This window comes from Mus musculus, chromosome 17 (genome assembly GCF_000001635.26).
Source record: "Mus musculus strain C57BL/6J chromosome 17, GRCm38.p6 C57BL/6J".
NCBI classification, from domain to species: domain Eukaryota; kingdom Metazoa; phylum Chordata; class Mammalia; order Rodentia; family Muridae; genus Mus; species Mus musculus.
In genome coordinates, this window is record NC_000083.6 from 49097592 (window position 1) to 49113868 (window position 16277).

Below are 16277 nucleotides of genomic sequence, written 5' to 3' on the forward strand. Positions count from 1 at the left end.
CTCCTCTTCATTCTTATGGGTAATTGAGAGTGTCCTCTACTTGTGAAAGTGTGTGCCCAACAGGGTGGAGGGTGAGATGTGAGAGCGTGTGTTGGTACGGAATGGGGAGAGTAGGTAATTATTGCAAGTCAACAAAACTCTCAGTATATTGTGGAACCACCTACCCAGAGACTCTATAACCCCTAGCCAACCCTACAGCCTAGCCTGCTCTGAGATGTGTGAATGTCCTAGTTTCCTTTGTTTCCCAGACATGACACCCAGCTCAGCACAACAGATTAAGTTAGAATGTTAACCCAGGGCTGCAGGTTGGACTGAGAAAAGGCTTCATGGTGTAAGGTAGAATAGATCTTATTCTGAGGATGCAGCTCCTTTTCCTGGGCAAGAACCTCTGCTGATCAGAGGCACTCTTGGGAAAGTGGATGAGGCTCTAGGAAGGCACTTTAGACCCTAAGTCTGGTTTCTAGAGCCATGAGAACAGGCCACCGAATGGCATGGGAAATAAAAATGCCCTTTCTCATTTCAAACCTCAGTTTCCCACCTGGAAAAACCCTTGGGAGGTTCTAGAAGGCTTCCAAACATGAACTAGGTCTTCCTGACTCTAGATGTATGATGTATACTGGAGTGGAGCAAGGGACACAAGCCACTAGAACAGTCCCAGCATTCCCTTGGCACAATGGGAATATGCTAGAAGTCTGAAACAGAAGCTGAACCTTCTTAAAAACATTCTTCCAGAGCTTGGTAGGTATCTGTGATTAACCCATCCTTAGATGGTCCTCCTTCTCCCTAGAGCATGAAGTTTGTCTAATGTGACCAATTACAATGTAGGTCAAGGTTATATATAGCCTGAGGAAGTTTTTTTTTTTTTCAGATTCCATGACCCCTATCCCTTCTTCCCCAATTGCTGCCTCCCCAAGGGTAATTCTGACTGCAGACTTTATATTTTCCAAACGATGGTTTGGGGTGCTCATGTTGGGGTGTGTGTGAATGTGTGTGTGTTGTTGGGGGGGGGTGCCTTCTTGTGATTCCCTGTGGAGTATCTGGCCATGAAGGTAATGGAATGGGAACAGAAGAGATTCTTGGGTTCATGTTTACCTGGGCATGAATCCTACTTCTGCTCCCACACAGCTGGGGAAAGACTGCTTTAGACAAAGAGCAGCACCCTGTCTCTGTCCTTCCTGGCCTCTCTCTGCTGCCTTCTAGCTCTCTCCTCATAGCAAGCACACTCCTTCTCTCTCTTTTCTGTCTTCCTGACTCATTCAGTCTAGCCTGGACTTGCTTCTTCTAAATGCCAGTTACACAGCTTGCAAAACATGCAGGCGAGAACATTCTGGGCTTCACCCACCCAGGAACACCTAATAGAATTGACACTGTCTCTGCAGATGACCTGTGACTCCAGCCTCAGATACCACACCTGTTCCCCCCCCCCCACCCCTTCAGTACCTTTTTCTGCCCGATGCTCTCATTTTCCAGTTCTTACAAAATCAATTGAACACCAGACTGGTGTCTCCAGAAACCACAAATCCATTTTCTATGCTAGCCTGGGCACCAGGAAGTGTCTCTTCTCTGTCATACCAACCCAATGGAAGGACATTTCCAAGGCCAGGGATGTAGCTCAGCTAGTAGAGTGCCTGGCCAGCATGCACAAAACCTGGGTTTGATCCTCAGCCCTGCCTGAATTGGATGTAGGAGGATCTGAAGTGTAAGGTCACCCTTTGCTATATAATGAATTTGAGGTCAGCTATATAAGACCCTGCTTCAAAACAAAACAAAATACCGCCAAAAGGAAACTTCCCTTCCTTACCTACAGTCCTCCCCCTCCCAATTTCCCTCTGTACATTTCCTACCCACCCTGTTCGAATGATCCATAGGGAAAGTAGTTCCAAAGACAGAAAGAGAAGTGGAGTGACCAACCTACGGCCTCTTCTGGTTGGCAAATCAGGGCCATGGTGGTGTGACATAGACCTACCTTTGGATCATTATGTTCCTGACCTGAGTAGGGAAGCAATGCCCTCAATGTCAGAATGTAAGTGGCCATCTTCTCCTTATTTTAAAAAAGTCAGGTAAAATGTACACTTTTCTAATACAACCACACCACGCTGCCTGGGAAAAGAGAAGAGAGTCTTCTCGTGAGTGTGGATGTCTGATGGTTATTTCTCAGGAAACTCTTGGTTTTCTAAAGATGACATTGAACTAATCACTTTCCCCCACACCTGTGTCTAGGAAAACATTAGGAGACTCTGATTCCTGCCAAGTTCACACACAAGCTGTGGGAGTCTTCTGACACATGGAGTGGGCCTGTCTCCTTGGGACAAATGAAGAAGACTTATCTCCAAGAAGGGAGAAATTTGTCCTTAGCCTCCCCTAGTGTTCCTCTTGTTACATCTGGCCACCAATGAGCCAACTCTACCAGTCAAGCCCAGCCTTCTTAATTTCTTGGTTTGTGGCTACTGCCTTTCAGGGCCTTGGGAATCATGGGTACCTTCCCATCCACTTTAGCCCAGAAGCAGATAAGATTATGTCTCAAAAGCCTGCCTAAAATTCCAGCAGTAGGAGTAGAGGCAAGGAGATCCGGAGTTCAGGGTGAACCTTGGCTACTCAGTGAGTTGTGAGCCAACCTGAGCTACATGAGACCCTGCTTTAAAATAAGTATGGTGGCAGAACTGGTGAGACGGCTCAGCATGAAGAGTATTTGCTGCTCTAGCAGAGGACCTAAGTTTGGTTTCCAGCACCCATATCAGGCAGCTTCCAACCATCTATAACTCCAGATCCATGGGAATCCAAATCCATTTTCTGGCCTCTGTGGGTACTCACACACTCATGGCATACACTAACACAGAAACACATACATATACATTTTATCCAATGTCTTGCTGGGTAACCAAAAACAAAGTGAAGAACCAGCAAGTCTCTAGCACACAGCCTGAGCTAGACTTCATACATTGCATGGCTACCAAACAGAAGAACTCCATTCTGATCTTGAATGTTCTTGTAGATTGCACTTGTGATCTCAATTTGGACTGCCTACCTCTAAAAGGATAGAGTTCCACTTGGGGCTAGTTCAGACCAGCACATTGGACAGTGTAACTCTAAACATAGAAGGACCTTGGAGGCAGAACTTCTGGGAGGTGAAAGAAATGTTTGTTGAATTCCTGTGGGTTCCTACAGTTTCCAGGTATCACAGGGATTTTTTACTATGTCACCTCTATGTTTTCTCATGGTAGGTATTAGCACAATGAAGTACTCAATGCTTATTAGAGTTAGGGAACTTGCCCAAAATCACATGAGAAGCATGATGATATAGCCTGGGATCTTGATTGGTCTTGGGTCTGCAGACTCTGGGGCATTAACTCTGGGCTCAAACTCATGGTTAAAGGTTCTCCCCGATGTCACTTTGGGCTTTCTAGGTCTTCTTCCACCAGACTATACTGCCCAGTTCATCTTGTGGTCACCTGCTTCTCCCCTCTGAGAGACTTCCATGGAATCCCTTGGCTAGTCAGCCTCATCTGATCCCTCCTGCTTATAACTTGTTTCCCTGAATATAAAAGTCCCCACCCCAACATACATGGTCACAGCCATTTGGCCACAACCCATCTTCTCTTTTCTTTTCATCCCCAACCCTTGTTCTTCTCAGGAAGCTCCTTATTTCAAGATCTACCTTCCTGGTGGAGGGGTAACTTCTGGTCAGTCATCTTTGATAGAGACTGTATGATCCCACCTGATTGTCAAACATTTTGGCAAAAAGCTAAACTCACTTTTTCAGAGTCCTGATATCAACACATCCTTGGATTTCCCCCACAGGAAATGTGTTTTATTTCCCAAATGTAACTATTGAAATTCCAAGAGATGCACTTTATGCCCCCCCCCCCCGGGATGCTATTTTTTAGTTAAGTAAGAAAAGGTCAATATGCCAGACTCATGTTTTTAATGTGTAGAAGAACTGGTGATAGAGTCCGGTATATGGAGTTTTCCACAAATATGACCCATCTCCATGTGCCTCGTTCCAGGACTCAGGGTATCTGTAGTCTTGAGTGGGCCTCCTCTGCCTTCCTCCTATAGCCCTTGAGAATTCTTCAAGCTGCTGCTGGATACACAGTCTGGCTGACTCAAAACAAAGATGGTAGGCAGGCAGCAGTCAAAACCTGAACATGCTGGAAATATCACACCTAGATTCCTACACCTAGACGTTCTATGCCACACACTGGCAGAGGCAAAAGTTTGTTGTGACAAAACAGCTTCTCACAGATAAGCACCTGAGCTTCCTAAGTCTGCATAGCAGAATCAGACCCAGCCCGGCTGTTCTCCCATCCTCGGTAGGAACGATCCCCCTTCATAGTTTAAAAAAAAATCTGTGTGTGCTTTACACTGTAGAGTGTCGGCTTCTGTTACCTTAGGGACAACCGTGTCCTCACCAGGTAGCTTCTACAGCAAAAACCTGTGGGGTTTCTTCCTGGCATCTTCTAACTGAAGGAAATACACTTTCCCCTAAACCAGAGAGGGGGGTTAGCCTTTGCCTCATGTGTTAGGCTTTTGGGGATTTTTTTTTTGTTTTGGTTTGTTTTTTTTGTCTTTTGTCTTTTTTTGATATTGGAACAAAATACATGGCAAAAACACCTCGAGGAAGCAAGGCTTTTGTCAGCTTATGGATTAAGGATGTGCAGTCCATCATGCAGGTGAGTAAGTAAGCATGGGAGTGGGAGGGAGCTAGTCACATTTTATTCAATCAGGAAGAAAGAAAATGAGGGCTGGGTTCCACCTCATTTACTTCTTTTCACTCAGTCCGGGACCCCAGACCACAGGATAGTGCCACCCACACTTACCACGTGTCTTTCTCCCTTAGTTAAACTTCCCTGGACATAGTTCACAGATATACCCAGAGACCTGTTGCCTAGGTGATGCTATATCCCATTGAGGTGATCAATTTAACTATAAACACTGAATTTCTGATTCCCTACCATTGTCATGGTAGATCACTTGATAAGGATGACCTTGTCCCTGTCTTCAGTCTATGTGATATCTGATAACTCTCTTATGATTACTCCTAGGAAAGACAGAATTAGGTTATAGGCTCTTCCTTGATTTTGGTTCTGTTTTGAATGAAAATACTGATGTTGTAGTTTCTCAAAACGCCAACCAATGTGCTGCTGGCCAATCAGAATCAGTATCCTTCGCTGCCATCTCCCAGTGGTGACATCTGGACTTGGGGCAGGATCTCAGGAACTGACCTTGGAAACTGCAGTGGATGCCACAGCCACATGGTGATTCCCCTGGTGACAGGAGGGAAGCTCCAACCATCTCCATGGGATTCCCTTTGCCCATCCGGTCCTTAGCCATGCATCCCACTGGCCAGCCTCCCACTACCCCAGGTTCTCCCCTCAGACTGTACGTCTGGAGAGTTGAGGGAGAACACACCCTGTCTGCCTTTTTTACCTTCTCTGTAATCTCCCGGAGCACCTCACAGTGGTCCTTTCCATTGATTGATGTTTACAGTGGTTAATTTTCTTTTCTTTGAATGACCCAGGCAACTTACAAGATGTCCTCCTTTCCCCGGTCCATCCCAATCCATGGTGTTAGCTGGCCTGTCTGATGCCTCAGAGCATCACTAATTTCTATTGATATAAGTTCCAGAGCCCTACCTCTGTTCCCTCCAGCAGGGATTCCATACATCTTGCTAACTGAGAAGGATGCCAGATGGAGAGATGGCTCAGTGGATACGATTGCTTGGAGACAGGAGGCTTAGTAGAATTCACATGCCCTCCAGCTCAACTGAAAAGCACCAAATTTAAGAATCAGTGAGAGAACCTGTTTCAAAGGAATGCAATGGAGAATGAGACAGCAGGTCACCAATGTCATCCTCTGACCTTCATGTGCCCTTCTATGAACATGTATACCCCATCCATCTACATAGATGTAGACATTTTCATGTAACACACACACACACACACACACACACACAGACAGACAGACACACACACACACAGACACAGACACAGAGACACACAGAGACACACACAGAGACAGACACAGACACAGACACAGACACAGACACAGACACAGACACAGACACAGACACAGACATATAGACAGAAAGGCAGAGAGAGAAAGAAAGACAAAGACTCACTTGTTAACCCAACCCCAGTCCTCTGCCATGTTTTCTAGATCAATTCTTGGGGAAGGTGTGAGGTATTTGAGGACATGATTTTGCATCTCTGTTAAAGAGAGGCTAGTTGTTTTTAAACCCAAGACCAGCCATGGGGAATTTCTTAAACTTTCAAAAAGTAGATAAAAACTAATGTTTTCATATCAAACTGCAAAGCTGAACTGCTAATCATAGCTGACATTTATCAAGACCTTCCTGTCGACCACATGGTTCCTAAGAGCTCAAGAAGAGTCACCTTAAGTTTATTACAACCTTCAGGAGAAGGCAGGGAACAGCTAAACCTGCCTCAGCTTGACCTCCTGGCAGGCAACAGAAATAAACACTGAATGAGTGGATTTGTTCTGAAGTCACCAACAGAACTTAGGGGAGATTAGAAACACAATGTCACCTGTGTCTCATGCCATGGGTGTGGGAACCTTGCTTGTCAGGAGACTGAGCTCCCCAGAGAGAGAGAGAGAGAGACAGAGAGAGAGAGAGAGAGAGACAGAGAGAGAGAGAGAGACAGAGAGAGAGACAGAGAGACAGAGAGAGGCAGAGAGACAGAGAGACAGAGACAGACAGAATGAGACAGAGAGAGACAGACAGAGAGAGACAGAGACAGAGAGACAGACAGAGAGAGAGAGACAGAGAGACAGACAGAGAGAGAGAGAGAGAGAGAGAGAGAGAGAGAGAGGAGTGCAGAAATCCACAGGTCCCCACTCAGCCTGCTCCTGATGAGCGGAATACCAGCATCAAGCCCAGCATTGAGAGAAGAGGATATCATTTGCCCCTCAGAGGGCATGCCATGATTCTCCGAGGGCCAGTGACACAGGCTGGTTCTCACAAAGGTGCTTCACATGCCTTGAGACAGCCTAAAGCTCCAGAAAGCTTACCCAAGGAAAGATGAGCAGATGGACCAGTCAGAGCCTCACAACCTGAAATGGTTCCTATGGCTGGAAGAATGAGTTTTAAAAAGATGTCTGGTATTCTTATTTATGTGTGCATGCTGTGTGTGTGTGGGTACCTTTGGAGGCCATAGGTGAGCTTCAGAGCTCCTGGAGCTGATCTTCCAGGAGGTGGTGGCCACCACCCTGTTTAGGCTCTGGGAGTCAAACTGGACTCTCCAGCCCCTGCCATCATATTTTAAGTCCTAAAATCTTGACACACCTTAGAGAAGGAGAATTAAGACTTGGGATGAGGAAATGGTTGGGTTTGAGTAGACAGAGTCCCTGTCATGGTTATACTCCTGCACCAGGACAAGCAGGCTGAAGAAGGCAGTTCTGAATTCTCCAGGAGTGGAAGGGTGAAGGTAGGAGAAGAAGCAAGGCCCACTTGCTGGAAGGAAAGCTTCAAGTTGGAGGGTCTTGAGTTACACCAAAGGGGGACAGTTGCTCCTTGGAGAGTGTCTGCTCAGTGGGAGAACCCAGGTTGCCATCCTTTTTCTTGGACTCGGTTTCCTTTCCTGGCAACTATCAGAACTGACTTCAGTAAGCCCACCTGTGGAGTACCATGTTCTCACAAAACTCTCATCAAGGAGGAAAGGTAGAGTGATGGGAACTGTTAATATTAATGACAGGCAAGATTGAAATCACTATTATAATTATACCATACTCATTTCAAGTATGTCAGCATCTCAGGGTAGGCAAAATAAGTCATCCTCCCCAGCCTCCCTCTATAAGTATCAGAGTTCCCTGTTCAATATCCATGAGTAGTCTTACTAGTCTTTCTTAACAGCAAAGCCATGTATGATGAATATCAGCCCTAGCTCAAAGCAAGGTGAGGGTTTGACTTCACGTTCCTGCTGAGCCCTCCAGGCAGAGCCTGCATTCCTACCAGAGTGAAAGCCAGGGCCCAGTCAGAAAGCAGCTTCCATTGACATCTAAATAATGCTGGAAACTATGTAGATAGGATCGGGGATGTAGCTCAGTTCATAGAGTCTTTGCCTAGATTGTACCAGGCCCTAGGTTTTATCAATAGCCCTGCATAAACCAGGCATGGCAAAGCATTCCTGTAATGCTAATATTAGAGAAGAGGATAGAGGAGGATCAGGAGTTCAAGTTCATCCTTGGCTACATAGTAAGTTCAATGGCATTCTGAGATACACAAGGGAAGGAAGGAAGGAAGGAAGGAAGGAAGGAAGGAAGGAAGGAAGGAAGGAGGAAGGAAGGAAGGAAGGAAGGAAGAAAAGGAGGGAGAGGGAGAAAGAGAAATAGGGAGGGAGGAAGAAAAGATGGAAGAAAAAGAAAGAAAGAAAGAAAGAAAGAAAGAAAGGAAGGAAGGAAGGAAGGAAGGAAGGAAGAAAGAAAGAAAGAAAGAAAGAAAGAAAGAAAGAAAGAAAGAAAGGAAGGAAGGAAGGAAGGAAGGTAGGTAGGTAAGGAGGAAGGAAACGAGGAAGGAAACGAAGAGGAATGGAGGAAAGTTAGAGAGAGAGAGAGCGCGCGTGCAAGCAGGCAGAGAGAGAGACAGACACAGAAAGATAGGAGGAGAAGATGAAGAGGTAGAGAGAAAGAAAGAGAAACATGGAGAATGAGGCCTGGCAAGGTACTTTTCAGGGATTGCTGGACCCTTGCAAAATCACTACTGGTTTCCATGACACTGAGAGAAGAAAGGAGACAAAGGAGGGGTGGAGAGCATGGGATACTTTTTACAGACCACGTGCACTTTATGTTATGAGATCCACACTCCCCAGAGTACCTAGAGGTACCAGGGAAACTACAGTCCACTGCTGGGATGAGGATAGCAATTCTTCCCCTCATTGTGAGGTCTCCTGTTCTTAATCACTCTTTATCCCAGATGCAGGCACAATGTAGCAGCCAGTGTGTGTATCTCTCTCTCTCTCTCTCTCTCTCCGCCCCCCACTCTTTCCGTGTGAGTGTCTGCCTGTCTCTGTTGGTCTCCATGTCTGTCTCTGTCTGTCTCTCTGTCTCTTTGTCTCTTTGTCTCTCTGTCTCTCCCCCCTCCTGTGTGTGTGTGTGTGTTTGATGGTGCTCATGTGAAGGCCAGAGGCTAACGTCAAGTGCTGGTCCTTACCTTCTACCTTGTTTATAACCAGGTTCTTGTTGCTCTACCTATACAAATGCCAGGCTAGTCAGCCTAGGCTTCTTTTGTCCATGCCTCCTATCTCTCAATAGTCACATTCATATTCATAATGTTCCCTACTGCATCCAGTTCTAGCGATCTGACCTCCAATCTTCACACTTGTGAGACAAGTGCTTTACTCAGTAATCCATGTCCCCACGCCAAGGTCTCCATACTTTTCAGATTGAGATTGTCATTTCTAAAGCATCACTAAGAGTATGATATAGTCCATCCATGATGTTGCGCGCGCTCAACAGGCCAGGAAGAACGACGCTGCTACAGGATCCTTCTGCACACATTTATTCAGTCCTGTTTCTTCTTTCTCCATATATCTCCCTTGTTTATATCTCCCCTGTTTATATCTCCCCCGAACCCTGGGCCTCTCACTCTTTTATACTCTCAGTTCCCATCCACGCACAGCAGGCCACGCCACCTCACCAGGCACGCAGCTTCAGCTAATCAGGGCAGCAGGGGCAAATCTCCACCAAATTGGATTCACCTGTATCCTGGTACACCTGCGCAGCACTCAAGATGTTTGTGTCTTATATGAGGAAGTCAGGTGCAAGTCATATGACTTAGCTGCAGTCCCTGGCGCCTTTGGGACTGCCGCCACACCCGCTCCCCACACCATGATATTAGTTCTTTATCTGTGAAGGACACAGGGGCTGAACCTTTCTTGTGTCTTACCTCCAAGTCTTCCATCCTCCCTGAGCTTATGGAAAATAGGAATCTGGAACAATGCTAGGGACCAAGAGAAGGGGCAACATCTTTGTTTTCTACCTCAATTACAGCGAAGGGCCCATTGATGACCTATTGTCAGAGGTGGCTAGTCACGGTTCCTCACTGCCTCATGGGGGAAGAAACAGAACTGGAGACAGTGATATGTAGAGAGATGAAAAATCAGAAACATAGTATTTGTCACACCCCAGAAAATTCTTTCATATCATGAATGCTAGTCCTTGTCCCCAAATTCCAGTTTGCATGTTACTGCTTTCCAAAGTGGCTGGGGCTGGAGAGATGGTGCAGTTGTCATGAGTCATGAGTGTTTATAGCTCTTTCCTGTGTTTGTTTCCCAGGGAGAGGATAAAGGTGAGGCTGAGAGGCCTGCCCAGAGCTGGAGAAGGCAATGTCTTCACAGATAGGAGGGGTGGACCCAAGAGAAGCAAATAAAGGGCCTTGACCCTGAAAAGTTGACATGGGGCTGAGCCAGATGGTGTGCCAATTCCTCCCCAGACACAGGCTCCCTCCATCCTCCAGAGCCAACAGGGCTGCATGTGAATGCCAAAGACCACTGTCCATCATGGGCTGAGCAGGAAAGGAGGAGTCCAGGATAAGGAGATAAAGCAAGGGAGTAGACCATATCCAGAGTAACCTGGTTGAAAAGACAGAGCTGTGCAGGTCCAGAATCCAGGCCTAGCACACAGATGTCTTCATCCAGACACAAGAGAAGGAGCAAAGATCTGGAAGAGGCTATGCTTAGGTGGACTTCCCCCAAGTGAAGCTAGGAGGCAAGATGGGCCACCAAGGAGTTATCCTTGAGCTTTAAACAGTTGTTCTGTCTGCTTTGAGGCTTTATTGACTCCTCCTTATGGGAAGGCAAAAATTCCCCTCCCCCACCACATAGAGACATGCTGGGTAAACTTCACTGTGTGGCATCTGCCTACAGCCCAGGGGAGTGAGAGAGTTTTGAATCCTGTATCCTGTGTGGCAGAGTCTCATTCATGGGACACATTTGTCTCTTCTAGGTCTCCATGAAGGACTAGATAAAGACTGAGTGTAGAGAAAATGGTAGAGTTCAGATTTGGACTTTATATCCCTGCAGAATGCACAGTGGCTCTCTAGTTTTCTGGGGAGGCTTCCATATAGTGGGTGGGGATCACTAAACACAGTGGTCTCCTCATGTGTGTTATTTATTTTCTCATTATTGTGAAAAATACCTGATTCAGAGGCACTTAAAGGTTTATTTTGACACATGGCTTGAAGGAATACAGTCCATTATGGAGGTGAAATTGAGGCAGCTGTTCACATTGAATCTGCACTCTGCATTAAGCAAAGAGAGATGAATGTTAGCGCTCAGCACACTTTGGCCTTTTATTCAGATCCAGAACTCCACCCTAAGGGATGCTGCTGCCCACACTCTGGGTGAGTCTTCTTTCCTCAAACTTTTATAGAAACACCCAGAGGTGTGTCTCCTGGGTGATTTCCAAGCTTGTCAAGTTGGTGCCCACATTATGGTTTTTATTTGTTTGTTCATTTGTTTGTTTTCATGTGTTAATTATTCATCAAAAGCTTCATCTTCCCATGACATGGGGATGAGAGTGTCCATTTTACAGCTGAGAAGACACACAAATAGAAGCTAGGCAGCTTGTTAGAAGATCACATGCTAGTCAGTGGGGGGCGGGAGCCTCAGCATCATGAATTCTCTAAACCATAGCCAAGGACACAGGGATTTCAGTAAATCTTCTAAGTCATGAGGGTGGTGAGGTTAAAGAGCAAACTTGATGTGAAAACCCAGAAGCCATGAAGAACCCGTTGAGCAAAGAGATCTGTCTCAGTCCCAGGGCCTCGGGAAGGTACTCTTGGCAGCAGGCATGAAGAATTCCTCAAAAATTTCCCTGACAAGCATTAAATAATCCAAGCCACTGCATTTTAGAAGTGTGTTTGTGCTGGCTCAGCAATTAAGAGCCGTAGATCAAAATTTGGTTCTCAGCACACACATTGTTTAGTCTTACAACCATTTCTAATGCTCTTGTCTAAACTCTTGAGTTCTTTACACACACAAACCCCCTGCCCCCTCCCACACATAGGTAAAATAAAGTCTATAGAAAGAGTAGGGACTGAATGAAGGAGAGAAACAAGATGGAAGAAACTGCATAAGATATGTGGTTTCCTGTAGAAGTAGCTTTTATTCTCCTGCTCTGATTGTTGCCTCAGAGGCTGCCTCTGTCTGCGAACCTAGGCCAAGTCCTGGAAGCTTCTAGCCTCTGTACAGTCTTATCTAGGCTGAGAATGTTTTCAGCCTCTGAGACTTAATAAACTGAATAAGCTTGCCCCCCCTTCCTAGTTCTTTCTGATCTCTGGCTGGCTCATTCAATTTAGCAGTTCTGGGTCAAACTCCTCTCCAAGCTAACTAGTTCAGTCTGGCTTCTCTCTGCTTCTACTAAATTGTCCTGTTTGGCCTCATACTAACTTTAGCAATCTGCTTCAATATCAGGCTCCTCCTCATTTTCTGGCTCATTCTGTCTTCACATGTATCAGCTTGTTCTCTCTCTACAACTTGTCTCTGTACAACTGTCCTATTTAAACTGCCTCCTCTGCACTGCTCTCTTTTAAGTCGCTCTCTTACCCCTCTGTTTTCATGAGAGTTGGGCAGATCCTATTCTGTCAAATCTTTCTCTGATTCATCACTTTGCCTGCCTCTCAATTAGACATCACTTTCAAACATGGGTGCTTCCTTCTACAAACTAAACTTTACCTTTACTGCTTGGGATTAGAGGTGTGTACTAAGTGCATATCTGTATTCCAGCCAGAGGGATTAAAGGTCTGAGCCACACCATAACTAGAAACAGGGTTTTTTGTTTTTTGGTTTTTGTTTTTTGTTTTTCAGTAACTAACACAATCTCCAGGTTCACAGTGTGATAAAATATCCTACAATGGTTTCCCTCTCCAGCCGGGACAATGGCCCCACACATATCCTCCTTCAAGGGACTTGAGTCTTTCTCCTGCTTCCAAAATCCTCAAACAAGAAATGGCTATGGCCTGGGGATTTCGAAGGATCACTGTGTTGTAAATTCCCGACCTCTACATGGAACACAAATAAGCTGCAGGACCTGAGGAGTCCCCAACTTCAGATGATGGATATAATGGATGAATGATAACACACATCACAGGACATTAATGGTCATTATATGTGTATTAGGCCAGGCTCTCTAGGCTAGAAAGGATCAGAAGTCTTCAAATAAATGCTCTTCTCCCCATCAATATCCCAGTCAGCTGGTATTATCCTAATTACATGGGATTTCATAGTGTTAATTCACAACTCCTGCAAGGAAAATAACTCATTAGACTGTCTCTCACACTTTGTGTGAGTTCATAGCCTGGTGACGGTGACTACAGATTTGGCCAGACTCTACCACTCATGTTCCTGAAAAGCCCAAAGTTGATATAGCAAGCTGCCAGACTCTCCCATGGTGAGCATGGTGCAGAAAACGTAACTAGGGTCACTGCTGAGACGACTTAGGAGTGGCTCTGAAATCTTAGGGGGGTTCTCTGAAGTCACTTCTAGTTTCCATAACATTCAAGGGGAGAAGGGAAAGCCACTGGGCAGCTCAGAGGCTCTGGAAGTGGATGTGTGATGTTGTGTTTTAACATTTGCATACCCGGGTGTTCTTGTGTTACGTAGATGAAAATTTTAACATGTTTGTATACACATGTGTAGAGTTTTCAGTCAACAGTAGGTACCTTACATTCCTATATTGAAAAATGAAAAAAAAAATTGTCCCACCTAATTGAACCTACAGCTCACCACTTCTGCAAGGCTGGCTGGCTACTGAGTACCACCAGGAAGATCCATCTCTTCAATGCTTGGGGTATAGATGCATGCCATCAAGCCCATCTTTTAAAGTTGTCTGATGACATGTGCATAGTGTGTGAGCTTTGTGTGCCTTTGCGCACATGTGGAAGTCAAAGGACAACCTCCCTTAGTGATCCCTACCTTCCCCATTGAGACAGGGTCTCACTGCTGCTACATACCCTTAGCCTGCCTGACCCATGAACTTCTGGGGATTCCTGTCCCCACGCACCCTGCTCCACACACATCTAGGGGTGTGAACTCTGGTCTTCAGTGCATTACACACTGAGCCATCCATCTCCTTAGACCCCCAGGCTCAGCTTTTTACATGAATCCTGGGGATATGAACTCAAGTTTTCGGGTTTCTATGTTGGGGCTGAGCCATCTCTCCACCCAATAGGAGTAATACTCTCTATCAAGTAAAGATTCAGAGGACTTGCTTGACTCTAGTCTGTCTTCACAGCATCCTTAATAGGGCCACCACCACCTTCCTACTAGGAGTCTCTTCCCTAGTACATCTCCCTCTCAATGACTAGAAGAATAAAGTTATACACACACATATATATATATATATATATATAACTTGTGAAATTACAGAACTTCCACATGAATCACTGCTTCTTCCCTCCTACACTGTTCAACCATCTGACTATTCTGGTGAAAAAAAAAAACAAAAACCTTTCCTTGGGTCTTCCCCCACCACAAATTAAATGTGCAGAGAAAACCAGGCCAGATGTCCAGTATGCCAGCCAGGCTCACATCTCTACCGAACACAAGTCTCATTCAAAGGGACTTGGAAGGGCCAAGGACATCCTCTCGGCCCAGTTTGTGTAGGAATAGAAATAAAATCCTTCTCAGTAGATACCCTAAGCAGCTCAAAGCAGTAAAGCATTTTGCAAAAGTCTTTATTGGGTCTCCCATACATCCTGTGGTACGAGGACCTTTATAAAGGCCTGGGTGGCTGGCCAGGCTCCCTGAATTCCATCGGCTTTCTTCACAGGGAGAGCAGTTTGGAGGAATCAAACTGTACACAAAAGAGGGAGAATACACCCAGGGGAAGAGGCAAGTTTCGATGTTGATGGTAAGCAGGTAACCTCCGTGGTAAAGCTGAGGTCTGGACAAGGAGCCAAAGGCACTCAGGCTCCCAGCAGCAGGAGAGCTAGCCCACTGTCAGTCCTTCCGAAGGACCCCACCTCTGAGGCTAAGTTTCCTTTTCTCCTGCTGTCTAAGGCAGATGGCTGGAGAGAAAAAAGAGTGAATCGGAAAAACCAAAATTCCAATCATCTTAACAGCTCTTCCTTTGGATAGCTGAGGCTCCACCAGGCTAGAAACACATCAGATCAGAACAAAGTCTTCTTGGGGCGAGTGATTCCTTGAGGTTGGCTTCTTAGTTCCTACAAAATGGCGCTGTGGTTTCAGGGACTGCCTCAACACTCCGTTATAGCTTGACAGCTGATCATGAGTGCTGAGTTATCTGTGAGAACAGAAACAAAGCAAAACAAAACAACCCCATGAGATGACCCATGGGAAAGCAACAAGGGAATACCGAGTGACTGGAAGTCACCACAAACACACCACAACTTTTGCCCTCACACTCCTCAGGCAGATGGCGAGGCTTTCCTGACCTTAAGCTTCCAGGGAAGCCCTTGGCTGACTCAACAGCTCTTCTGATGGCCTCATCTACCCACCATCCCGGGAGAAAGAGACCAGAGTCAAGGGAGCTGAGTGGGAAGAGGGACGGCCACTGGCCCACATTGGAGAGGTTGCAGGTTTGGAGAGGGTAGCTTTGCCACGCACCTGCTGGTCCAGGCCGATAGGCAATAGCTCTCCGCAAATAGAAGGGTAACTTTCTGGTTAGGACAGAAGAAACACTAAGGAAAAGCATAGTGGAGATCATATGCTTGGCAGCTGCCCCACCGTGTAGGGTAAGACCCCACTGACCCTGGGCCTGCGATACTTCTTGGTTACCAGCACTGCTGAGCCAGCAGGACCCTCAGAGCCAGCAGGTTTCAAGCTGGATTTTGTGGGCATTCTTCCATCTTCACAATGGTCCCTTACTTCGTGAAGAGTCCTCACCAACCAGCTGATCAGCTAGGGGCCAGCTTGCCTTCATCCCTGAGAAGCCTCCTGCAAAATAACTGCCAACTGCTCTCATCTGGCCGTTAGCCAATCACTGGCCACGCCCATCAAAGCAGCTCCTCCAATCAGAGACCTGTTAGACCCTGTCCACTCTAGACTAAGGGCATGTCCCAGGGACTTGGAGTTATCCCTTTCTGTGCCCACAAGAAAGCTGGTATGTGGGACCAGAAGAAGCAGAGATGCCTTCTGAAACTCAGGGCTGTTTCTGGCTTGGCCTCAGAAGGCACAGACTACTTGAAGGCCACTCAATCGTGGACACTCGTGATCCCAGGGGCCCCATGTCTATTCTACTGGAGAGGAAAAATGCACTGATGAAGGCGCTTTCCCTGAGGTTACTCTGAAGTAGGGGACGCT

General features: G+C 46.3%; 1 long non-coding RNA gene across 5 annotated transcripts; it reads right to left on the minus strand.

Moving 5' to 3' along the window:
* Positions 1 to 14672: 14672 nt before the first annotated feature.
* 1700008K24Rik (RIKEN cDNA 1700008K24 gene) lies at positions 14673 to 15942 on the minus strand. 5 transcript variants are annotated; one of them, NR_038142.1, is made up of 3 exons: positions 15753 to 15942; positions 15582 to 15655; positions 14673 to 15258 (listed from the first exon to the last, which is right to left on the minus strand). It is a non-coding gene; the product is annotated as an RIKEN cDNA 1700008K24 gene (long non-coding RNA). The 5 variants fall into 5 exon arrangements; NR_038143.1 differs by having other exon boundaries at positions 15582 to 15634; positions 15726 to 15942; NR_038145.1 differs by lacking the exon at positions 15582 to 15655 and having other exon boundaries at positions 15843 to 15942.
* Positions 15943 to 16277: the final 335 nt, after the last annotated feature.